The 26,155-nt window shown below is 39.3% G+C and overlaps 1 protein-coding gene and 1 pseudogene across 1 annotated transcript in view; both read left to right on the top strand.

The window, feature by feature from the left end:
• The first annotated feature begins 2,748 nt into the window (after positions 1–2,748).
• FANCC (FA complementation group C) overlaps positions 2,749–26,155 on the top strand; it is a 297,238-nt gene continuing 273,831 nt past the window's right edge. Inside the window, 1 exon segment of the mRNA XM_047700445.1 lies at positions 2,749–2,919. The gene's annotated coding sequence lies outside the window, so the exon portion shown is untranslated.
• Positions 13,132–19,616, top strand: LOC125082963 (60S ribosomal protein L7-like; annotated as a pseudogene).

The raw sequence follows: 26,155 nt of genomic DNA, 5'->3' as shown, positions 1-26,155 counted from the left end.
CTGCTCTATGCATCAGTTTCAATAGCTGTGAAATTGGGATATTACCAACCACGTAAGATCACTGTAATAGTTAATCAGTTCGAGGCATCAGCCCAGTGCTTGACCTTAAGAAATACTCACTAAATATTCACAGTTGAGACAGCACAGGCGAGTATCAGAACTGTGGACAATCCAGTGTTGAGATACCATATGAAAGCTGAAACCTACTTGGGTGTCTGGACTAATTCTGGAAATAGGAGTCTTACTACAATGGTTAGACTCTGAGACAGTTGATTCTATTTGTTAGTTGAATTTTAAAAGAATATTTGATATCAGGTACTCTGTGGCACTCACCTGTGATGTTTTTCCCTCTAGAATATAATGATTTAATGGATAGATTCCATTAGAATAAATTCTAATTATTTCTAAGAATGAAATAATTTTCACCTACACAGGCCACTTTTCATTTTTGCTACATTATTTAAATATAATTAGACTCTGTACCATAACCAAAACTGTTTCTAGAGGTACACACACTCAGTTTTATAAGCTGATTAAAACTGGAATTTTTTTTTTTTTAAGATTTTATTTACTTGAAAGAGAGAAAGAGCACACATGGGCAAGAGGGGCAGAGGGAGAGGGAGAAGCAGACTCCCTGCTGAGCAGAGAGCCTGATGCAGGGCTCCATCCCAGGACCCAGAGTGATCATGACCTGAGCTGAAGGCTGACACTTAACTGATTGGGCCACCCAGGTGCCCCAAAACTAGGATTTGTATCTAGGTATTTCTCAGGAAATTTTTCAAGCATTTTACAAAATGTTCATGTCATTACTGATTTAAAGTATTAAGATAGTTGCATGCATATGGATGCCAAAAAAATAAGTATCTATAAACCTCCATAAATTTATATTTATATGTGTTTATACTATACATGCTACTAATTTGGGTCTAAACTAGGCCTAAATATGACATCCTTTTATCTATAGTAAAGTTGAATTAGTCTAGCAAATCTTTATTAACCACTAAATCAAAAAGACATATAACTGCAATATGGCAAGACCTCAATTATTATTATTTTAAAGATTTTATTTATTTGAAACAGAGAGTGAGCATGAGTGGGGGAGGAGCAGAGTGGGAGGGAGAAGCAACCGCCCCACTGAGCAGGGAGCCCTATGCAGGGCTCAACCCTGGGCTCCTGGATCATGACCTGAGCTGAAAGCAGATGCTTATTAACCAACTGAGCCACCCAGGTGTTCCGAGACCTCAATTATTAATGCTACAAATGCCGGAAATAATTTTTTAGCAAATATGTAAAAGGACCTGAGTACCACAATAGCATTTTCTCTAGGGAAATAAATGGCTTCTTTCCTTTGCTGGTAGAGGCCAAGTCTTAAATATTAACTTGCTCACATTTGTCACCACAAACACAATGACTTTCTCCCTATAGCCAAGGTGCCATGATGAGTGTCACTCAAGTATGTATCTCTCTACACAGGTTCTGCTTTAGATTTATGCACAATGAGCTATGTACCCATCAATACAACACAGACCTTTTTAGTTGGCAAGGGATATTTTCAAGAATATATTTAACACCTGATTCCTTAATACAGCTGCAGATCCTCCCTCTTTTTGCCTCAAATTCTGGATTGGGTTACTTTTGTATCTCCCTTTTTGAAAAAAAAAGATGGTTGCTACCACTCACCTACAGGCTAAGTTTGTCACTTAGGACCTGTGTAAGCTTGATGTAACCTAATCCCTGTATTCAATCTCTTCTTGTAGAAAATGGGTATTCCTTCATCACCGGAAGCTGGAAGTGTTTGAATATTTTTATGACATGCATGCACTGCCTTGTAATAAGTTTTTTTGAAAGCACCCATTAAGTTGTAGTTTTAAGATTCAGGCACTTGGGGTGCCTGGGTGGCTCAGTCCTTAAGCTTCTGCCTTGCACTCAGGTCATGATCCCATGTTCCTGGGATGGAGCCCCATATCAGACGCCTCCGCGCTTGGCGGGATGCCTGATTCTTCCTTTCCCACTTTCCCTGCTTGTTCTCTCTTGCTGTCTCTGTCTCTGTCAAATGATTAAATTCTTAAAATAAAAAAAATTATGAGGCACTGATATTTTTCAAAAGATGTTTTAAAAAGCTTGGTTAGGTTCCACAGATTCTTTCTTTGAAACATCTATGAAAAACCTCCATGCACTAAATTTAAAAAAATCACCAAGACAAGCTAATGCTATTAACAGGAATGGAACTTTACAGAAAATTCTTTTATTTTGGTAGTTTCTTTGAATTTATCTGAAACCCATTCACCCTGCATGGAGTTGATTGGGAGAGAAAAGGATTACTAACCCCCAAAAGATTCCCTTTTTGTGTATGAACACAGCTACAAAACCAAATGCTAGGCCTTGTTTAGAGGTTTTACTCCTTGACAAAGCCTCAATTTTTCTTTTAAAAAACTCATCTCCATTTTACGTCCTCTGCATTTTGGACTGAATCCTGCAACACTTGGGCAACAACCTGATTGAAAACCCCAGGATTCTCCTCCCCGGGTCTCTCCCGCCATCTAGTCCTTGCCACTGCTCTGAAAGCTAAGGTAGCTGCAGCTTCCCCAGCATCCCTGGAGCGCGCCAGGCCTGGCCGACTTCCGGCCCGGCCGGAGCCAGACGCCCCTCCCTCCTCCAAGAGCGCGAGATTCATCGCAATTTTCCCGCGAGGCCGCGGCGATGCGCGGCACCGTTCGCCGGGCCCCAGAGTGCACTGCGGGTCTAGAGCGCGCGAGCGCCGCTCCACTGCCGGGCGACCGCGGGAAAATTCCAAAAAAGTCAAACAAAACAAAAAACCAGTACGGGGCAAAGCCAAATTTGCAAGCCACAGAACCCGGGCGGAGGCGTCCTTTCTGCCACTGCCCAAACTGCTGAAGCAGCTCTGGCGCAGACCACCCGGTAAGAGAGAGGCCGCAGAACGAGAGCGAAGGCGGCTGCTTCCCTCGGGGGTCTGGCCGACACGTCAGCCTGGGGATGGGGGTGGGGAGGGGGAGCGCAGGGAGGGAACACTCGCGAGAACGTTCGCCGTGCCTTGCGCGTCTAGGTGGATGAGCGGAGCCCCCGCCGTGTGCTAGGGGTGAAGAAGGGCGGTGGGTAGTTTTGAGGTGGCGCCAATCCGCGGAGGGGCGGGGCGGCGGGCGGCGGGCGGGGGGCGGGGATAGAGGGCGGGGCAGGCCCGGGGGTGGAGCCGGCGCAGGGGTCACGCGGAAGGGAGTCCCCGGAGCGGTGCGACCTCGGAATGGGCGTTTCGGTTCTTTTTGTTCATTGAACTCTGGCAGCTAAGTCTGCTTAAAAGGAGAGGTGCAAAGGTGAATTTCTTCACCTCGGATCCGTGGGAGCTGTGAAAATTCGCCTCTTCTAACCCATCACCCTCTACAGCTGGCCGCTTGCTCTCCATTCCCCTGCCCCCAGGGCGCTGGGAGGGAGCGGGGCTCTTACCCCTTCCTGCCCTCCAGGCCCTTCATCGTACACTGGGAGGAAGGTTCTGATCGGTGACCGTCTACTCGCAACAGTCTTTCTTTGAACGCCAGGCCTAGTCGCGTCCAAATCCCTGAGAGATTTTGGGGGGAGGTGTTGTTTCTTGGCTTGCTTTTTTGTATTTACGTGGGCGCTTTTACAACCATGAACCTTCTGTGGTCATCTTGTATGGGTTAGAAGTCTGGAGGAGGAAAAGATCAGGACTTTTTGAAACATGAGAAATTTGGGACCAGAATTTTTAAGGAAAGAGGCCGAGGACTTTTCCAGCAAAGACCTGTATGTGCCAGTGCTTTTCTCCTAATCTGAAACTGTTGGAAGAATCCCTGGCTGCCGGTTTCCTAATAACCTGCCCATTTAGTGCATGTTAACTGTGATGTGATTGACTTACCATTTATCACATGAGGAGGGCACTGTTGGGCCACCCAACTTCAGCTATTTATGGATGTCACTCACCTTCAGTGATGTGCAGCTCAGAACCTTTTCTCATTATTCCCTTAAAGAGGGGAGGAAAGGTTGTTACAAATGATTGAATTCATACCATGCGTTGGGATCATTTATTACATAAACTTAGATAGAAAACATGTTCATTGTGACTTTATCCATTAAACTTAAATCAAACGTTTCAATATTATGGACTGTGCCAGATTCACAGGGAAAGAAGCCTTTATATGCATCAAAACAGAATTTGCTTTTCCTCGTTGTATTAAAGACCTCTTTCCCCAGAGTTAAAGTTAGGTCCTGCTTATTTAGAATTGGGCTAATTTTACTTTAGTATATATTACATTTTAATTAATCTTTTTCATTATTCAGTCGTATTTCTCTTGATTTCTTGAAAAACATTTACTAAGGTTCCAGAAAAGAAAGGCAAAGTATTTTGGAATTTTTTGTTCTCTAATGGAAAGCATTAACTAGGTGTGGAAGATGTGTTGCTGCATGTATGTGAAACTGTGCATGTACATTTAAAAATAAATCGTATTTTAAACCAGTTCCATATTTCAGCAAGTAGTTCCAGTAACAATTATACAAATTTTGTGTTTATGAAAACCAGCATCAAGGAGGCCAGCCTGGCCAGTAGAAAGTTGGATTGATTACCTAGGCCATATGGGTAGAAAAATCTCGCACGGTGTGGCAGTTCCAAATTGGTAGTAGTGGAGCCTCAAAGCAGGCTGGAAATCAGTACCAAATGGATTTATAAAATTTAAGTTGGGGTATGTACATTCTCTGTTCTTGTTTATGGATCTTGAATGACTTACTTTAATATGAAAGAACACCTATGGGAGAAGTACTTTGAGTTAACAGTGCTTCAACAAAACTGTAGTAGAGAAGAAAAAACTTAATTTACCAGAAAAGTTAGATAAAGCTACAAATCTTGAGCATTTTATTTTCTACTAGATACCATTTTTTTTCTTTTTTATTACTCTGTTTGGAAGAGACCTTGCAGTGTTAACTGATCCATTCTCTTAGGCTCTTCTTAAGTTCTGCTAGGTATGCAGAAATCATTTCCCTCTTAAGGTCTCTGATACAGGAACATCTATAATCTTCCTGGTACCTTTCTCTAGTTATAGGGAAGCCAAGTTCATATGGAAATCACCTTTTTGACTCTGTATACTCTGTTTTCTAAAGAATTAAGTAACTTTTAGTAAATTTAGTTTTTTGGAATTGTGCAGTGATTACTACAATTCATTTTTAGAACATTTATACCACCCTAACAAGTTTGCACGTGCAAGTTCGTAGTTGATCCTAGCTGTGGCTTTCAGCTAGGAAATCTGGCAACCATTGATTTGTGTTCTGTCTCTATAGATTAGTCTTTGGGCATCCATATAAATGGACTCATAAAGTAAGTGCTGTCTTATCTCTGGCTTCTTTCACTTAGCATGATGTTTTTGAGATTTACCCATTTTGTAGCATGTATCAGTACTTCTTCTTTATTGCAAAATAGTATCCCATTGTATGGATATACCGTATTTTGTATATTATTATTATTTATATATATTTAAATATCATAATATATTTATATATAAATATAAATATATTTATATATGTATTATTTGTATATTATTTATCTGTTCATCTGTTTGTGGAATTGGTGGACACTTGAGTTACTTCTACTTTTTGGCTATTAGGAATAATGTTGGTGTGGACATTCATGTGCAAGTCTTTGGAAATATGTTCTCATTTTTCTTGGATAGATACTTATGAGTGGAGTTGCAAGGTTGTATCATAAGTTCATGTTTAACTTTTTAAAGAAACTGCCAGACTTTTCGAATGGGGCTGTACCATATTATATTCCCACCAGCAGTGTATGGGGGTTTTAATTTTTCCAGAACACCATTTATTGTGTCTTTTTAAAATAGCCATTGTAGTGGCTGTGAAAGTAGTATTTCATTGTGGTTTTTTGTTTTATTTTATTTTAAAAAAGATTTTATTTATTTATTCGACAGGAAGAGAGACAGTGAGACAGGGAACTCAAGCAGGGGGATTGGGAGAGAGAGAGAAGCAGGCTTCCTGCTGAGCAGGTAGCCGGACAAGGGCCAATCTTAGGACCTAGGGTTCATGACCTGAGCTGAAGGCATATGCCCAGTGCCCAATGACTGAGCCACCCAGGTGTCCCTCATTGTGGTTTTAATTTGTGTTTCCCTATTGGCCAATGATGTTGAATGTATTTTCATATGCATATTAGCAATTTCTTTGTCAGTTTTGAAATATCTGTTTTTAATTGGGTTATGTCAACCTTTTGAAGGTAAAAGGTAGGTGAGTCAGGCAGCAAAATCAGGTTTATTTAGGAACAGCAGGGGAACCGTAATTCAGGACAAGCGAACTGTGGTGAACCATAAAAGTCCTGAGAGCAAAGTAGGCATGTCCTTTTTAGAGGAAGGGAGGAAGTTTGGGAGGGTCTTTTTTGAACAGAAATTTAATGGAAGAAAATGAGAATTTGAAACGGTGGCAGCTTCTCATTGGCTGTAAGTGAGGGCAGCTTGCTGTTGCTGGGCGGAGAGCAAACCTTCCTTTTTTTTTTTTTTTTTTTTTTTTTAAAGATTTTATTTATTTATTTGACAGAGAGAGATCACAAGCAGGCAGAGAGGCAGGCAGAGAGACAGGAGGAAGCAGGCTCCCCGCTGAGCAGAGAGCCCGATGCGGGACTCGATCCTAGGACTCCGAGATCATGACCTGAGCCGAAGGCAGTGGCTTAACCCACTGAGCCACCCAGGCGCCCCTGCAAACCTTCCTTCTTACTGCTGGACTGTGTAAGCTGGGACAAGTGATATGTGTGTGAGTCATCTCTTCATGGTTTCAAAATTCCAATTTTGAGTTAGATTTCCTTAACACCTTTTCAAACCTTTGTTAGTATCATTGATCAAAAGTTGAGCCATCTGTTCCTTGTTAGAATTGTTTTTGTCTTTTGGTGCTAGGAAGGACCTTTCCTGTACCTCATGTCCCACAGCATAGGGAGGTGCACAGATTGAAAACCACTGAAGCCACCTTTGAGTAACAAGGAACAGTGGGAAGGAGAACTCTCAGGTATTTCTGATTCAAAGTCTGTATCTTATCAAGGTTATAAGCATTGGAGATCTCTTGAAGTGTTGAGGCTGCATCACCCAGTTGGGTATGTCCTTTCTATAAGGTTTTGACAGACAACAGGTACAAAGCTTAAAAATGATTATACAGAATGATATGAGGAGCAGAATAATGACATCAGTTTATATAATAGTCCTGAACCAGGAGCCCAAACCCGAAAGTGACTGGCTACAGAGCAAAGCACCCTAGATCTTCAGGTGGAATTTATTGTAGCTAATGTATTTGTTCCCTAATTTTTTTTTTAAAGATTTTTTTATTTTTATTTATTTGACAGACAGAGATCACAAGTAGACAGAGAGGCAGGCAGAGTGAGAGAGGGAAGCAGGCTCCCTGCTGAGCAGAGAGCCCAATGCGGGACTCGATCCCAGGACCCTGAGATCATGACCTGAGCCGAAGGCAGCGGCTTAACCCACTGAGCCACCCAGGCGCCTGTATTTGTTCCCTAATTTTATGTAATTGGGTTTCCACTTTGGAGGATTTATCCATGTGCAACAGGTGGTGTTTGCTGTTGCATAAATGCTTCCTTTTTCAGCAAGTAGGTAATCAAAGGCTATATGCATAACTCAAAGATATTGTGGGTTCAATTCCAACACTGTAATAAAGCGAATATTACAGTAAAGTAAATATTGCAATAAGGCGAGTCATGTTTTGGTTTCCCAGTGCATATAAAAGTTATGTTTATACTATACTGTAGTCTATTAAGTGTATGATAGCATTATGTCTTAAAAAATACATACCTTAATTTAAAAAGACTTTATTACTAAAAAATGCTAACCATCTGAGCTTTCAGCAAGTTATAATCACTGATCACAGATCACTGTAACAAATATAATAATGAGTAAGTTTGAAATAGCATGAGAATAACTAAAAGGTGACACACAAAGTGAGCAAATGCTTTTGGAAAAATGGCACTAATAGACTTAACTCTAGGTTGCCCCAAACCTTCAGTGTGTGAAAAAAAAATTGGAGTATCTGCGAAGTGCTATAAAGTGAAGCACAGTTAAATAAGGAATGCCTGTGCTTTAGCAAGTGATGGAGTGTTTGTTGTTGGGCTCCTGTTGTCTTACGGCAGGGCTTGGCAAGTTTTCCCAGTTCCAGAGGGAGATTTCTAGTCATTCGTTCATTTTGTCCATTGTCATGGAAGTCCACAAAAAGGGTGAGTGCCCTTCTGATGGAGGCAAATCCAGAGTCACATATACCTCCTGGGAGTTACCTTTTTAATGTGGCAATGAAGTTTTAGTTGGGAAAACCTATGTGAGGCTTCAGATTTCTTGTGGATGTCCGTGGAGGCAGTTAGAAATCCAAGTATGAACTGGCTGCCCCTGGTGGTCTAAACATTCATAGGCCCAGTGATTCACCACAGACAAAGATAAAACCGCATACTGCACATAGGACTCCTACTGTGGTTTGATTATTAATAATGGTATTAGTTGGGATTATTCAGTTGGCCCTTTTGAGCCCAGGGTCACTGGTTATAGGGAATAATTTGGGAGAAACTGTCTTGTTCTGTGGACTCTGTTCTTGAAGGCCGTACAGACAGGGGTTATTTTGCTACAGCAAGCAGCTGTGAGGTAGTAGTGAGAATGGGGAACTGTATGAGTGGAATGGGTGTAATTAGTTGCATTGAGAGTTATGATGGGACAGAGGGTAGAGAAAACCTGTAGAAACTGTTGTAGAAATTTGACTCAGAAAGAAGTATCTTCACCTCCCTCCCCTCCAGCAACCCTCAGTTTGTTTCCTGTGATTAAGAGTCTCATGGGGGGATGGGGTAAAAGAGTGATGTTATGAACACTGGGTATTATTATAAGACTGATGAATCACTGACCTCTACCTATGAAACCAATAATACATTATATGTTAATTAATTGGATTTAAATTTTTTAAAAAGTTTGCTTGGGGAAAAAAAATGAAAGAAATACCCTGAAGGATGAGGATATAGTTAGTGGTTGCATTAGAGATGAAGGCAAAGTTGGCTGCAGGGAAGACTAGAAGTTCACAGCTGTCGTGGACAGATCCGGGTTTCTGATGACAGATCGAACACAGAAATTCTTCCCCTTTTGCCAGGGAAAGGGAAATGTGTGGTGTCTCTCCCAGTTGGATGGGGTGACCTGACGGGGTGGAAGCCAGCAGTGTGGGCGATGAAAGGATTCACCTGAGGCAGAACAAAGGTGATAGAAATTTATTTAATACACCCAAGGAAGTAGGAGGCAAGATAGGGAAGGAGAGATTGTCTGCCACGGTAGTAGGTTTTTAAAGGTGGAAGATGAGGAGGTATGGGGACATGGAAGTTTCCCTTTTTTGGTAACTGTGCCTGGTTGTAAGTAGCCATTTGGTCAGTTAGGGCTTATGGGTGTTTGAGGTGGGTGGCCATGTGGTTGCTGTGGGCCCTTTTACATTGATAAAGTTTCGACTGCTCAAACCTTTTGGCCAAAAATGGCTTCTACAAAATGCAGACAAGGTCATTGTCTCTCCAGCATAGAGAAGAAGAAAATAAGGCGAGAAAAAGCAGAATGGAGAGAATGTACAGGTCTACCCTCATCATCTTGGGAAAACTCTGCTCTAGCTGTTGTTTGCTTCAGTTCCTGGAATTCCTTAATTTTAGGTCACCATTTGGTGTGCATGTTTAGTCTGGGTTTGAGGGTTTCTTTAGATGAGACCCATGGATCCAGGAGTCAACTCCATGGAATTTGCTGGCATTAGAATTAGTCAATAATTACCTTTCTAGTGTGGTTGAGGAGTCTTTTTGAAGTTGTCCTTTCTAATAAAGGACATCCCGAGGTTACAGGGTGTTGTGCTTGGGGTCTTCATCTCCTGGGAACATGCTGTGAAAAGATTGTTCTGTTAGTGCATTACTGTTTTCAAGGGATGTAATTAGACCTTTGCAGTACTGAAGTATATCTCCTTTTATTAGGTGTGGGTCAAAAAATGTTGAAGCTAGATGCATAGGGCACTCAATAATTATCTCAAAGGTGAGAACTTGTGATCCAAAGGGGTGGATCTGAGATTAGGAAGGACTAAGGCAGTTCTTTTGGCCAGGGTATTTGAAAGTTTTCCACAAATTTTGCCAGTTGAGTTTTGATTTTGCTGCTGGTTTATTCAGTTAGTCCTGAAGAATGAGGATGATAAGTGAAGGAAGGATGTGAAGGATGATAATTGACAGTGAAAGCTACAGAGCCGGCTAGACATCACAGACTCACCATAATATTTGACCACTACAGTGAGTTTCTTGCTCACTGTAGGGCTTAAGAGGGATTCCTCAGGTAGGGATGATTTTTTTTTTCCCAGTTGGGTTTTAGCTACTGAAGAGGAAAGTTGCTTGTCTACATATAAAGGCTTTGGCCCAGTGGGAAGACATATGAATCATTGCCAAGACATATTTGTACCCATGAAATGGATGTAGCTGAATAAAGTCTATTTTCCAAACCTCGAATGCTTCATTTGGCAATTTAAAGTACCCAGGAGCAGTGAGGCTAGGTTTCCCTGGATTGTGTTTTGGGTAAGTTGGGTAGGCAGAGTAGGCCTTTGTTGTGGCTTTGTTAATATTTCCCCACTGGTATTGATTCAGAAACCTTATCATTTTATCCATAGACCACTGGTTTAGAGCATGTACAGTGGTCAGTAATGGGAACTTTAAAAATAAACTCAAAATGGATTAAAGACTAAATGTGAGACCTGAAATTATAAAATTCCTAGAAGAAATTTCTTTGACATTGGCCATAAAAAATTTTTCTAGATATGTCTCCTGAGGCAAGGGAAACAAAAACAAAAATAAACTATTGGGAATATATCAAAATAAAAAACTTTAGCACGGTGAAGGAAACCATCAACAAAACAAAAGGCGACCTACTGAATGGGAGAAGGTATTTGCAAATGGCATATCCAATAAGGGGTTAATATCTGAAATACATACAGAGGCTATACAATTGAACACCAAAAAAAAGAAAATCCAATGAAGAATGGGCAGAGGACCTGAATAGACATTCCTCCAAAGAAGACATACAGGTGGCTGAAAGACATAGGAAAAGATGCTCAACATCACTAGCCATCAAGGAAATGCAGATCAAACCCTCCCTGGGATATCACCTTACACTTGTCAGATGGATAAAATAAAAAACACAGGAAATAACAAGTGTTGGTGAGGTTGTGGAGGAAAAGGAACTCTTGTGCACTGTTGATGGGTATGCAGATTGGTGTAACCATTGTGAAAAATAGTATGGAGTTTCCTTGAAAAAAATTTTTTTAAATATTTATTTATTTGATAATGAGAGACACAGCGAGAGAGGGAACACAAGCAGGGGGAGTGGGAGAGGAAAAAGCAGGCTGTCCGCTAAGCAGGAAGCCTGGTCCAGGACTCCGTCCTAGGACCCTGGGATCATGACCTGAGCCAAAGGTAGCCACTTAATGACTGAGCCACCCAGGTACCCCTCGAAATATTAAAAATAGAATTATCATGATTCAGTAATCGCACTGCTGCTATTTACCCAAAGAAAATGAAAGCATATATATTTTGAAAAGATATATACACCCTATGTTTATTGCAGCATTAGTTACAATAGCCGAGATATAGAAATAACCCATGTCCGTTGATAGATGAATGGATGAAGGTGTGGTGTACACACACACACACACACACACACACACACGCAGGAATATTACTCAGCCATAAAGAAGAGATCTTTCCATTTACAATAACATGGATATACCTAGAGGGTATAATGCTCAGTGAAATAAGGCAGAAAAAGACACACATGTGATTTTACTCTTACATGGAATTTAAGAAATAAAAACAAATGAACAGACAGAAAAAAGAGGCAAAAAACCCAGATTCCTAAATACAGAGAACAAACTGGTGGTTGCCAGAGGAGAGGTGGATGAAGTGATGGGTGAAATAAATAAAGAATAATAAGAGGTATACTTATCTTGATGAATATTGAAGAATGTATAATAGTGTTGAATCATTGTGTTACAAACCTGAAATGAACATAACACTAGTTGTTTATTGTATGTTAATTTAAAAAGGGAAGAAAGAGGGGCACCCGGGTGGCTCAGTGAGTTAAAGCCTCTGCCTTCGGCTTCAGTCATGATCCCAGGGTCCTGGGATCGAGCCCTGCGTCGGGCTATAAAAATCTTTAAAAAAAAGGGGGGGAGGGAGGGGAGAAAGAACTAGAATTACAGAATTTCTGGCAGGATTGAGTTTTTATTTGGCCCAAAACACAAGTTTCTCTTTTTATCACACCAGCCACCATTTGATTGGCAATATTGTTTTTCCTTTTCTGGTGCTGATTGTTGGTGTCTCTAGTCAGTCTCTCCAGGCTACCCTTTGGAGGTGAGTTCCTTTGGACCATAATAGAGGTTTGACTTTTGGACCCTATGAGAACAGGATTTTTTGTGGAAAAGTCAGTGAGGTGATTTCCTCTACCTTTCAGAGTCAAGCTTAGAATGCCCCTGGACCTTAATACTAGCCAAAACAGCAGGTAAGAATATAGCATCCAGTAATTACTGAAGGTAAGGGCCGTTTTCAGTTTTATCTCTGCTGGAAGTAAAAAAGCCATGTTGTTTATATAACATTCCAAAATCCTGAGCCACTCCAAAGGCATGTCTATTCTTAGTGAACATGTAGTGAAAATGTTATCCTAAGCCCTTGCTGAGGATACAGCCCTAAAGAGTGCATATAATTTGACTTCATGGGCTGAAATAGCCAAAGGCAGAGGTGCTGCTTCAATTATTTCGAAAGTTGATATCGCACACTCAGCACAATATTTACAATTTTCATCTTTCAGGTAAGAACCATTGGTGAACCATGAAAAGTCAGTGTTATCTGAAGTTTTCTGTAAATCATCATGTGGGGCAGCAGGTGATTTGTCAGTATTTAGTAGTTGTGGGGGGCTTTCATCAGTAGAGGAGGGGAGAAGATTAGCAGGATTAAGGTTACTATAGTGAACAAGAGTAATACAAGGGGCAGTTAATGGGATGATTTCATAGGAAGTGAAATGGCTAAATGAAAGATGTTCTGTATGATGAGAGTTAAGAAGAGCTTTGACAGCATGTGGCACAAAGATGGTTAAAGGGGATCCCATGATTGTTCCTTCAGTGGCCTTTACAAGAAGGGCAGTAGCAGGTATAGCACGGAGGAAGGGGGATATCCCTGGGCTACAGGATTAAGTTGTTGACTGTAATATCCTGTGGGTTGGTGGTGCTCCTCATGTTTTTGGGTGAGTATCCCAAGGGCATTCCATTTTTCATATATAGCCAAGAAAGGGTGTTGATAATTGGGGTGTCCAAGGGCCAGGAGATGGTTATTAAACCAAATTTTTCAAGATCTGAAAAATCATGTCATCGCAATCTTCCTAGGTTAGAAGTTTTTAAACAAGTTTTATAAAGGTTGGGCCATAAGGGAAAAGTTTGGGATCCAGTTGCAACAATAGCCTGTCAACTTGAGAAAACCTCATAGCTGATATTTAGTGTTTGGGCTTTGAGAAGTTCAGGGTGCCATCAAGCCTGTGTGATCTAGAAGCTGTCCTTATTCTAAGGTTAAATGTTTTAAGTATCAAATTTAAATTTGAACAAATTATTATTTTTTAAGGGACTTTCTATCCCTTTTTGGCTTGGAGTTTTAGCAAACACGTTATCTTCTTATGAGGAGGCTTGGGAAGAGGAGCAGAGAAGTAAGTCATCCACATACGTTATTAAAGTAGAGTCTCCAGGGAATTTGGTATCATCTGGCTCAGCTTTAAGGTTTGTGAGAAATAAGGGCTTTCCATGAAACTCTGGGGCATTATTGGTCAGGTTATAGTGCTGTTCTTCCCAAGTAAAGGCAAAAAGATACTTACTAATTTTATTTACTGGGATACTGAAGAAAACACTACATCAATCAACCATGGAAGAAAATTTGCTCTCAGTAGGGATGGAGGCTAATAAGGTGGGGTTAGGGACAACAGAGTGGCAAAGCAATAATATTGTTTATGGCTCAGGAGTCGTGATGAGCTTCCCTCTGTGGCCATTTGGTTTCTTCACAGTTAAAATGGTGTTGCAGTGCCTGGTGCAGGGGATAAGGAGGCCCCGGGTCTAATAGACTTCTATAATTGGCTTAATGCCTTGAAGGGCCTCTTTGTTTATAGGGTATTGGTTAGTTCTGGGTAGAGATTTTGAAGAATCTGTTTGGATCTTTAACAGGAGGTGCACTATGGATCCTGTAAATATCAGTTGAGGATTTTGCAATAGAGAGGATGGTAGCTGATCCACTAGGGACAAATGATTAGTGTCCTTGGAATAGCTATATTGATATCAGAGATGGAGCAAATAAGAGATGTTGAAGGGTCATTTGTCTTATCCAGTTTGCTATTTCGGTTGATGCTGTCAAATTCTAGAATTATTTCTACCTTTTGGAAGAAAAATCCCAGCATGATATTTTTCTAAGAAACCTTGGCCCAATAAATGAACAGGGCCAGAGAAACTAAGGAGAAAAGGATGGGTATCTCTGAAGGTATTTTGGGTACATTTGAAAGCCTCCAGGTACCAATTAAGATAGGGATCCCTTTTAGTCTGTTTAATTTCAGAGCTCTGGTCTTCTAATTTGGTTCTGAAAAATAAAAGTTTGGGTGATTGAAGGTTCTCCACAATGGCCATTGGAGTTGTAAGTTATCCCACTTAGTTAAGGATGTACAAGAGGGGGGACTGTAGTTTTTGAACATAAAACTGACTGGCATCCCGGAAGGAGGACTGTCTTGAGAGAATTTACAGGACTGGGATCTTCTCATACTTCAAAAGCAGAGGTTCAGAATATAAATGAATGTCACTAAAAGGACTATACCTTCAAGAAAACAGATCGCCAATTAAATTCGAGAGCTCAACAAAAAGGAGGGAGCTTGAAGCTGAGAGAAGACTTTCTGGACTGAAAAGAAGAAGACAAATCAAGCAGAGAGCAATAAGGGGTGCAAGTGGGTGCCACATGTAGTTCTAGGGGTTGTTAGTTCCTCTTGGGTTCATTGCCTTTGGATTCCACTTCTGACACCATGAAATGTCAACCTTTTTAAAAGAAAAATGTAAGTGAATAGCCAGCAAAATCAAGTTTAGGGGCACCTGGGTGGCTCAGTGGGTTAAGCCTCTGCCTTCGGCTCAGGTCATGATCTCAGGGTCCTGGGATCGAGCCCCGCATCGGGCTCTCTGCTCAACAGGGAGCCTGCTTCCTCCTCTCTCTGCCTGCCTCTCCGCCTACTTGTGATCTCTGCCTGTCAAATAAATAAATAAAATCTTTAAAAAAAAAAAAAGAATAAATAAATAATAAATAAAATCTTTAAAAAAATCAAGTTTATTTAGAAATAGCTGAGGAATCGCAATTCAAGAGAAGGAAACTATGGTGAACGATAGGCAAATCCTGAGAACTATGGAGAGGAACATCCTTTTATAGAGGAAAGGAGGAATTTGGGGGGGTCTTTTTGGACAAAGTTCATTGGAAGAATATGAGAGTTCACAGTGTTGGTGGTTACTCATTGGCTGTAGGCGACTGAAGTGATGACAGCCTCTCATTGGCTACAGTTAAGGATGGTTGCTGTTGTTGGGGGCCTGTAGCTTGTTGTGCAGAGAGGGAATCTTTCTTCTTGCTGGACCAAGCAAGCTGCAATAAATGGGTCTATGTGAAAGCCCTCCTTTCATGGCTTCCCAGTTCCAATTTTGAGTTAGGTTTCCTTTTTTTTTTTTTCCCCTAAGATTTTATTTATTTATTTGACAGAGAGATGACGAGTAGACAGAGAGGCAGGCAGAGAGAGAAGGGGAAGTAGGCTTCCTGCTGAGTAGAGAGCCCAATGTGGGGCTTGATCCCAGGACCCTGAGACCACGACCTGAGCCGAAGGCAGAAGCTTAACCCACTGAGCCACCCAAGGCGCCCCTTGACGTAGGTTTCCTTAACACATTTTTCACAGTTGATTGTCTTATTACTGGGTTGTAACCATTCTGTGTAGATTCTGAATAGGAGCCCACTATCAGACACATGTTTTGCAAATAATTTCTCTCATTCTGTTACTTGTCTTTTCATTTTCTTCATGGTATCTTTTGAAGTACAGAAGTTTTAATTTTGAGGAAGTCCATTTTATGATTTTTTCTTTTTTTCCATCATATCTTGGGTTTATGATTAATTTCCATAAACTTTCGTGTGTGGCATGAGATATGGATCCAAATTTACCTTTTTTGTACGTGTTTATCCAGTTGTGCCAGCACTATTTGTTGAAAGAAAACTGACCTTTCCCTACTTTTATCAAAAATCAATTTGCTATAGGGGTGCCTAGATGGCTCAGTTGGTTGTGTCCAGCCCTTGGTTTTGGCTCAGGTCAAGAGATCAAGCTCTGTGTCAGGCTCTATGCTCAACACAGAGTCTGCTTGAGTCTCTCTCCCTCTCCCTCTGCTCCCCAACCCCCCCCCACATGCACACAAGCTCTCTCTTTCTCTTTTTTTTAAGAGATTTTATTTATTCATTTGACAGAGATTACAAGTAGGCAGAGAGGCAGGCAGAGAGAGAGGAAGGAAAGCAGGCTCTCTGCTAAGCAGAGAGCCTGATGCAGGGCTCGATCCCAGGACCCTGAGATCATGACCTGAGCCGAAGGCAGAGGCTTTAACCCACTGAGCCACCCAGGTACCCCCCGCTTCTCTTAATAAATAAAATCTTAAAAAAAAAATCAGTCGACCATAATTATAACTAGACTCTCATTTCTGTTTCAGTGACCTGTATTTATATTTTTATACCAGCACCACACTATTTTAATTATGGAAGGTTTATAGTAAATTTTGAAAATGGGTAATAGAAGTCTTCCAGTGCTTTTATCCTTTTTCAAATTGGTTTGGCTATTCTGGGTTCCTTATATTTCCATGTTAAGTTTTAGTATCATTTTGTCATTTTTTTCCCCCAAAAAAGCCTGCTGTGGTGGATTTTGATAGAAACTGCATTGACTCTTAGATCTCTTTTGGGGGAGAAATGTAATAACATGAATATGGAATGTCTTTTCATTTGTTTAGATCTTTAATGTCTTAGAGCATTGTTCTGTAATTATCATTATACAAGTCTTGCCCTTCTTTTGTTAATTTTATTTCTTAGTGTTTCCTTTTTGATGCTATTATGAATAGAATTGTTTTTTGCATTTCATTTTTGGATTGTTCATTAGTAGTATATGAAAATACAAATACAGTTTATTTGACCTAGTATTATGCAACCTCGTTTATTACTTCAAGCAGGTTTTTTGTGAATTCCTTAGAATTTTCTACATACACTGTCATGTCATCTGTCAATATAGACAATTTTATTTTTCCCTTTGAATTTGGGTACTTTTTTTTTTTTTTTTTTTTGCAGGGGTGTGGGTGGCTAAAACTTCCAGTACATTGCTGAATGGAAGTGGGGAGAGTGGACATTCTTGACTTGTTTGTGGTGTTAAGGGGAAAGCAGCTAACTTTACCAAAGGTATGATGTTAGATGTAAGTTTTTCATTAGTGATCTTTATCAGGTTGAAGAACTTTCCTTCCTATATTGCTGAGAGTTCTTATCATGAATAAATGTTGGATACACAAAATAAAGAGATGTAGAAGAAGATATGAAAACACAAAATGTTGGGGCGCCTGGGTGGCTCAGTGGGTTAAAGCCTCTGCCTTCAGCTCAGGTCATGATCCCAGGGTCCTGGGATCGAGCCCCACATCGGGCTCTCTGCTTGGCAGGGAGCCTGCTTCCTCCTCTCTCTCTCTGCCTGCCTGTCTGCCTACTTGTGCTCTCTCTCTGTCAAATAAATAAATAAAATCTTAAAAAAAAAGAAAAAGAAAAAACACAAAATGTTGAGGGGGGAATAGTGAAAATGAGAGTTTTTAGAATGCGTTCAAACTTAAGTTGCTACCAACATGAAATAGACTGTTATATGTACAGGCTGTTATATGTGAACTTTATGGTAACCAGAAAGCAAAAACCTGTATATACATGTACAAAAGATAATGAGAAATGAATGTAAATATAACGCTATGGAAATTCATCAAACTGCATGGGAAGAGAAGAAAGAAAGAAAAAGAGAGGAACTATAAAACAACAGCCAGAAAACAGTTAACAAAATGGTATTAAGTGCATATGTATCAATAATTACCTTAAATGTAGATGGATTATATTCTCCAAAGATGGATTATATTCTCCAATCAAAAGGTGTAGAGTGGCTAAATGGATTTAAAAAAAAACCCAACAAGACTCATCTGTATATATTTTTTTAAAAGACTCACTTCACGTCTAAACACGTACACAGACTGAAGGTAAATAAAAACAAGAAGAAAGCTGCTGTAGCTATACTTTATATCAGAAAAAGAACATTTTAAAACAAACTGTAATAAAGGAAAAAGAAGGGCATTACAGCTCTTTTCCACCTGGAACCTTGAAGCGTGCAGAAGAGAAGAAAAAGAAGGTTCCTGCTGTGCCAGAAACCCTTAAAGAGAAGCGAAAGAATTTTGCAGAGTTGAAGATCAAGTGTCTGAGGAAGAAGTTTGCTCAAAAGTTTCCTCTTCGAAAGGGGAAGAGGAAGCTTATCTATGATCAAGCTAAATATTAGCACAAAGAATATAGGCAGATGTACAGAACTGAGATTTGAATGGTGAGGATGGTAAGAAAAGCTGACAACTTCTGTGTACCTGCAGAACCCAAATTGGCATTTGTCTTTAGGATCAGAGGTATCAATGGTGTGAGCCCAAAGGTTCGGAAAGTGTTGCAGTTTCTTCGTCAGATCTTCAATGGCACCTTTGTTAAGCTCAACAAGGCTTCAGTTAACAAGCTAAGGATTGTGGACCATACATAGCATGGGTGTACCATGCTATGAAGTTGGTGAATGAATTGATCTACAAGCGAAGTTATGGCAAAATCAACAAGAAGTGAATTGCCCTGACAGATAACACATTGATTGCCCAGTCTCTTGGTAAATATGGCATCATCTGCACGGAGGATCTGATTCACGAAGTCTATACTGTTGGAAAACATTTCAGAGAAGCAAACAACTTTTTATGGCCCTTCAAATTATCTTCTTCATGAGGGGAAATGAAGAAAAAGACCACCCATTGTGTAGAAGATGGAGATGCTGGCAACAGAGAAGACCAACTCAATAGGGTTATTAGAAGGATGAACTAAGGTATCTACCATGACTATTTCTATAATCTGGCCAATTAATAAATGACTGCTCTCAAATGGGGGAGAAATGGCATTACATAATGACAAAGGGATCAGTTTAAGAAGATATAACTTTTAAATATTTGTGCACTCAACATAGGAGTACCTACAAATATAAAGCAAATATTAACAGACTTCATGCATAGATTATCCAGAACCCCCCAAAATCAATAAGGAAACATTGGCCTTAAATGACACATTAGGCCAGAGGAACTTAATACTTGCATGCAGAACATTCATCTAAAGCAACAGGATACACATTTTCTCAAGAGCACATGGAACATTCTCAGGGTATATCACATCTTAGGTCACAAAACAAATGTCAAAATTTAGGAAGACTGGCATCACATGAAGCATCTTTTCTGACTACAATGGTATAAAACTAGAAATCAATTACAAGGGGCGCCTGGGTGGCTCAGTGGGTTAAGCCGCTGCCTTCGGCTCAGGTCATGATCTCGGGGTCCTGGGATCAAGCCCCGCATCGGGCTCTCTGCTCAGCAGGGAGCCTGCTTCCTCCTCTCTCTCTGACTGCCTCTCTGCCTGCTTGTGATCTCTCTCTGTCAAATAAATAAATAAAATCTTTAAAAAAAAAAAAAAAAGAAATCAATTACAAGAAAAAAAAGAGGAAAAAAACACCAAAATTTGGAGATTAAACAGTATGCTACTGAACAACAAAGAAATCAAAACGGCAGAAATGAAAAAATACCTTGAAACAAATAAAAATGGAAAGAGAACACTGTAAAATCTATGGGATACAGCAAAAGCAGTTTTAAAAGGGAAGTTTATAGCAATATAGTCCACATCAAGAAAAAGGAAAATTATCAAACAATCTAACTTTTCACTTAAAGGAATTTGAAAAAGAATAGTAAACGAAGCCCAAAAATAGTTGAAGGGATGAAATAATGAAGACCACAGTGGAAATAAGTTTTACTTCAAGAAAAAAAGAAAAAATGAACTCTGTTGAATATATCGACATGAGTCGTAGTATAATTGAAGCATTAAAAAAAGTCACCAACTTTTTTTCTACCTTGTAAAGGTATTTTAAATACATCCATGCAAAACAGACATGATAGAGATAATAAAGCAGAGAACAGATCTGCTTTGCAGTTAAGTTTTGTATGGCTTGCATGATGTTTAAAATTTTTTGATCATTCATTAACATTTAAACACTAAGCAGTTTCACCTTTAAAAATCCATATATTGTGAGTTTTATTAAGGCAGTAGGACAACTAACTCTGACTTCTCCTTTGGCAGCAGCTGGCAGGAGCTAAGTTCTGTGCCTGTCTTTGGATGGTGGTTTGTCTTCCCGTAGCCTTAAGCCCTTTTGATTACTTTACTCATTTAACTTATCCATTCTGGACATTTGAATTTATGACCTTTGTCTAAAGTAATTTAGTAACACTTGAATCATTTTGAAACGCATTTAGTTGTCAAAGTAATACCTAGGGGGGAAAATGGGCAATTCTGAACAAATTTCTCATACTTCTTATGGAAAGTACTACAGTATTCTTTGTTCTCTGGTGAGTTTGAAGTTTCATGCTTATAGAAAAAAGTTTATTATTATTCCTGAACAATAATATGTTGTGTATCCTTTAGAAATCAGAGCTTTGGTCCTACTGATTTTTTAAAAAATTATCGATTTTATAAGCATGGATTTTTTTTTTTTGAAACTTCTTTTGTTTTCCTGGTTTATTTGTAGCAGCACTTAGGTCATAAGACCCATTAAATGTATTTTGCACTTTCCAAGTTACTCTCGTATAGATTGAATGTGATCCTCACAGTAACCACATGTGCCAAGGTAAGAGAGGCATTTAAAATGGAGGAAAAATAGAGTGAAAGCTTTTCAAGAAATTAGTTTTGACCAGGATTAGGAGTTCCTGAGAGATAGCCCAAAGAGGATAGTGCTGAAGAACTTTTGGGGCTACTTCTGTTTGTGCAACTTTTAAATATGTCTTAATTATTATGGGATGATGATCGTTTCAGTTTCTAAAAGAGCTGGGCATTTCTGGTTGCCCAGACTCAACTTATTTTAGCAGAAAACCTTCACCTTCAATAATAACTTCTCTTTGAAATATTTACAGAGGAAGAAACTTAGGTTAGTGGCAAAGCTGTTGACTGTTATCCCCGAAACTGACTCTGGTCTGGTGCTCTTTTCATTGCACCAGCAGCCCCATGGCCAAGGACTGCTGATGCTCCCTGTTGAAACATTCTTAAGCAAGTCTTTGGCAGGCTTTTTTGTTGCATTTTTCTACTATGTAAATAAAGGTATTAGAAGAAATGTAGGTTTTTGAATACTGCCTAATCAGTTTCTGCTTGGTAACTTGCCCTGAGACCCTCCGTGAATGCCAGCAAACAAATTGAATCCACAGTGTATTCGATATGCATATCTTCTCCCTAAACAAAATTTGAATTCCACAAACACAAATTGAGTCATTTTCCAAATGTTTGTATATGAATGGAAGTTTCTGTCCTATCCTTCTGTAACCAATACCGTAAAACTTCTGAAGGTCTATGATGCATTTGTTGTACAATGTTAATCCAAAACAAAACTTTATTCTGACCAAATTTGTAGCTATTAGGAGATACCAAACTCATTTCTCCATTGATCAGTACAACATGTTTCTACCAACCAGATCTAAAAAATGTATAAAGGAGTGCCATGCTGTAAAGATCTTATTATAGTTATAAACACAAGTGCAGCTGTTAAAAATCTAGCAAAACCTCAGATTAAACAATTTAAAATTTACTGAAGATGACATTCCAGAGCCATTTTTCAAGATATAAACATTCTGGGACATGCCTTTGAAATGAGTGGGATTGTCATTAATATTAATGCCACTGAATTCAAGGCTAGGAAGTCATTTCTTTTCGAGCTTATTTTCACTGGTCATTTTGGAATAGAATATGCTTTTAACCTGAAGTATGGCATGTTTATTCACATCCTGAAAAAAATTGATTCTGTTCCTTTTGAATTGTAGGAATCCAGAAATACAGTATTTTATTCTTTATGCTCTTTTAACTTAAATGAGTTTTCTTAGAATTAAATTTGGCAAAAATTAGCTGTTAAAGGAATCCAATTGCATTAGTCAATTAAAAAGTAAATAGTTGATATTTTAGAATCATATCAGGTGGACCATTTAAAATGCTGTGTTTAAGGAAAGAATTTTAATCTAAATAATTTTGAGCATATTTCTTGTGAATTTCTCTTTCAATAAACCTGCACTACTTCAATTTGTTTTTCTCCTCATTTTCCACTTAGTATGATTACTGGTGAGGTATCAGTTAAGCAATTCAGTATTTTCTAGAACTACGTTCTGTGCTTTGATTTCTTTTGAAATCTTATTTTCTTTTTTGGGGGGTGTCAAATGTAAGAGTATACAGGAGTCCACTGGAGGCTCTTTGAATGAATAAGAGTATACAGGAGTCTGCTAGAGGCTCTTTTGAATGGGTGAGATAGTTCTAGGAGTGGATGTGATTGTTTTGTTTTTGTTTGTTTGTTTATTGATGAACTCATTTATTTTAAAGATTCATTTATTTTGAGAGAGAGAATGCAGGAGCAGGGCAAGAGGCAGAGGAAGAGAATCTTTCAGGCAGACTCCCTGCTGAGCAAGGAACCTGATGTAGGACTTGATCCCACAACCTATGAGATTGTGACCTGAGCTGAAACCAAGAGTCAGATGCTTAACCTATTGAGCCACCCAGGTGCCCCTGGTGACCATATTTTTAAAATTCCATTTACCTTTACTGAATTTTTCCAATGGACTGTTGAGGAAGCCTTTAAATTGGGTAGTAAAATAGTTGAATGACTATTACTAAACTATCTTTAGTCCGTGATTAAAAAGAGGCAACATTTATTAAAAGAAGGCAGTTGAGTCTCCCTTATTTACATTTGTTCTTTAATTTCTGTTAAACATTTTCTGACCCGAAGAACTGAAGCCAGCCATTGTCAAGTACCCTGTTGTAACCTAAAGTTGGTAACTGGAAGCACAGAGCTGATCAGAACTGGCTTTTTCTAACAGTATGGAAGACTGGTATACCACAATGACTGCTGTTGTTTTTGTCTCCCCCTTCTTTCTGCTTTCCTTCCCCTCCCACCCCTGCAATATAAGAGTTTGTGGAGGTTTTGTAAACTCTTTCAGCATTTACATAAAATTCTGTATTTTGAGAAGGAGATCTGAGCACATACAAAAAGCCTCTTTTTGTTTAAAAATTTTTTTCACTTATTGTAGGATTTTCCTTCATTACCATCCATTCTTCTACCCTTTCCCTGATTTTATGTCTTCTTGTTTCTCTTTCTAGGTTTATTCCCCGGGTTTGGTGGTTGATATACTCTAGTATCTTCTGAAAAGGGTGTGTGGATGGTGAAGTATTTTCTGGTCACTGCCTATTGAATGTGTTGTGATTCTAGTTACGCTTGATCTTGATAGTTTGATGGGCATAAAATTTCACATTAAAAATAATTTTCTTTCAGAATTATGAAGGCATTGTTCCATTTCCTTCTACCTTCTAGAGCTTTTATAATTATCTGATGATATGCCATAATGTACAGTGATGCTCTTTTCATCCATTGTGTTGAGCACTTGGCTTGCCCTTTCAGTTTGGAGACTCTTGTTTTTTAGTTCTAAGAAAATCTGTATTCACTGTAACCTCCCTTCCATTTTCTTTGGAACCCCTTTATTTGGAATTTGGCTTCTAGGACTGATAATCTTTCTTATCTTTCTCCTGTTTTCCATCACATGTCTTTTTGCTCTACTTTTGAGACATTTTTTTCAACTTTAAATTTTCTTTTCTGTTGAGTTTATTTCTAGTGTTATGTGTTTAATTTCCAAGATCATCCTCTGCATGTTCATTTTGTTAATACTCTCTCCTTATTTCATGTTAATACTCTCTCCTTATTTTATTAAATGTATAGATTGCTTTAGGTACACCTCTGTACTATAAAGATATGAATGTTGACAACTTTTTGAAAAAATTTTTAAAGTCTCTCATTCCTCCTTGTGACTTCCTTGTTGCTTTTTATCTGTATATTTTTAATTTAAATTTAGTTAATTAACATGTAGTGTATTATTAGTATCAGAGGTTGAGCTCATTGATTCATCAGTCTTATATAATACCACCCAGTGTTCATTGCATCATGTGCCCTCCTTAATATCCATCACCCAGTTACCCCATCTCCTATCCCCTCCCCTCCAGCAACCTTCAGTTTGTTTCCTATGACTAGGAGTCTCTTATGGTTTTTCTCCCTCTCTAATTTTGTCTTATTTTATTTTTCCTTCCCCTGTGATTCTCTGTTTTGTTTCTTAAATTCCATATATGAATGAGATCATATGATAATTGTCTTTCTCTGATTGATTTATTTCACTTAGCATAATACCCTCTAGTTCTATCCATATTGTTGCAAATGGCAAGATTTCATTTATTTTGATGGCTGATTAGTATTCCATTGAGTGTGTGTACATACACACACACATACACCATCCTCTTTTTTTTTTTTTTTTTAAGATGTTATTTATTTATTTGTCAGAGAGAGAGAGGGAGAGAGAGCAAGCACAGGCAGACAGAATGGCAGGCAGAGGCAGAGGGAGAAGCAGGCTCCCTGATGAGCAAGGAGCCTGATGTGGGACTCGATCCCAGGACGCTGGGATCATAACCTGAGCTGAAGGCAGCTGCTTAACCAACTGAGCCACACAGGCGTCCCATACACCATCCTCTTTATCTGTTCATCTGTCTGTGGACATCTGGGCTCTTTCCATAGTTTGGTTATTGTAGACATTGCTGCTATAAACATTGGGGTGCACATGCTCCTTTGGATCACTACTTTCGTATCTTTGGGGTAAATACCTAGTAGTGCAGTTGCTTGGTCATAGGGTAGCTCTGTTTTTGGCTTTCTGAGGAACCTCCATACTGTTTTCCAGAGTGGCTGCATCAGCTTGTATTCCCACCAACAGTATAAGAGGGTTTCCCTTTCTCCACATCATCACCAACATCTGGTGTTTCCTGGTTTATTAATTTTAGCCATTCTGATTAGTGTCAGGTAGTATCTCATTGTGGTATTGATTTGTATTTCCCTGATGTCGAGTGTTGTTGAGCATTTTTTCATGTGTCTGTTGGCCATTTGTAGGTCTTCTTCACAGAACTATCTGTTCATGTCTTCTGCCCATTTCTTTGTTTGGATTCTTTGTTCTTTGGGTGTTGAGTTTGAGAAGTTCTTTATACATTTTGAATACTAGCCCTTTATCTGATATGTCATTTGCAAATATCTTCTCCCAGACTGTTGGTTGTCTTTTGGTTTTGTTGACTGTTTCCTTTACTGTGCAAAAGCTTTTGATCTTGACGAAGTCCCCATAGTTCATTTTTGGCCTTGCTTCCTTTGCCTTTGGCGATGTTCCTAGGAATAATTTGCTGTGGCTGAGGTTGAAGAGGTTGCTACTTGTATTCTCAAGGATTTTGATGGATTCCCATCTAAATGTGAGGTCTTTCATCCATTTCGAGTCCATTTTTGTGTGTGGTGTAAGGAAATGGTCCAGTTTCATTCTTCTGCATGAGGCTGTCCAATACCATTTGTTGAAGAGACTATCTTTTTTCCATTGGACATTCTTTCCTGCTTTGTCTATGATTAGTAAACCTTAGAGTTGAGGGTCTGTTTCTGGGCTCTCTGTTCTGTTCCATTGATCTGTATGTCTGTTTTTGTGCCAGGACCATACTGTCTTGATGGTTACAACTTTGTAACCATGCTTGAAGTCCGGAATTGTGATGCCACCAGCTTTGCTTTTCTTTTTCAACATTCTTCTGGCTATTAGGGGTCTTTTTTGGTTCCATACAAAGTTTAGGATTATTTGTTCCATTTCTGTGAAAAAAAAATTGATGGTATTTTGATAGGGAGTGCACTGAATGTATAGATTGCTTTAGGTA

Source organism: Lutra lutra, chromosome 13, assembly GCF_902655055.1.
Source record: "Lutra lutra chromosome 13, mLutLut1.2, whole genome shotgun sequence".
Lineage (NCBI taxonomy): Eukaryota > Metazoa > Chordata > Mammalia > Carnivora > Mustelidae > Lutra > Lutra lutra.
Note: the sequence above shows the minus strand (reverse complement) of the source record. Positions and strands in the feature narration are given on the sequence as shown.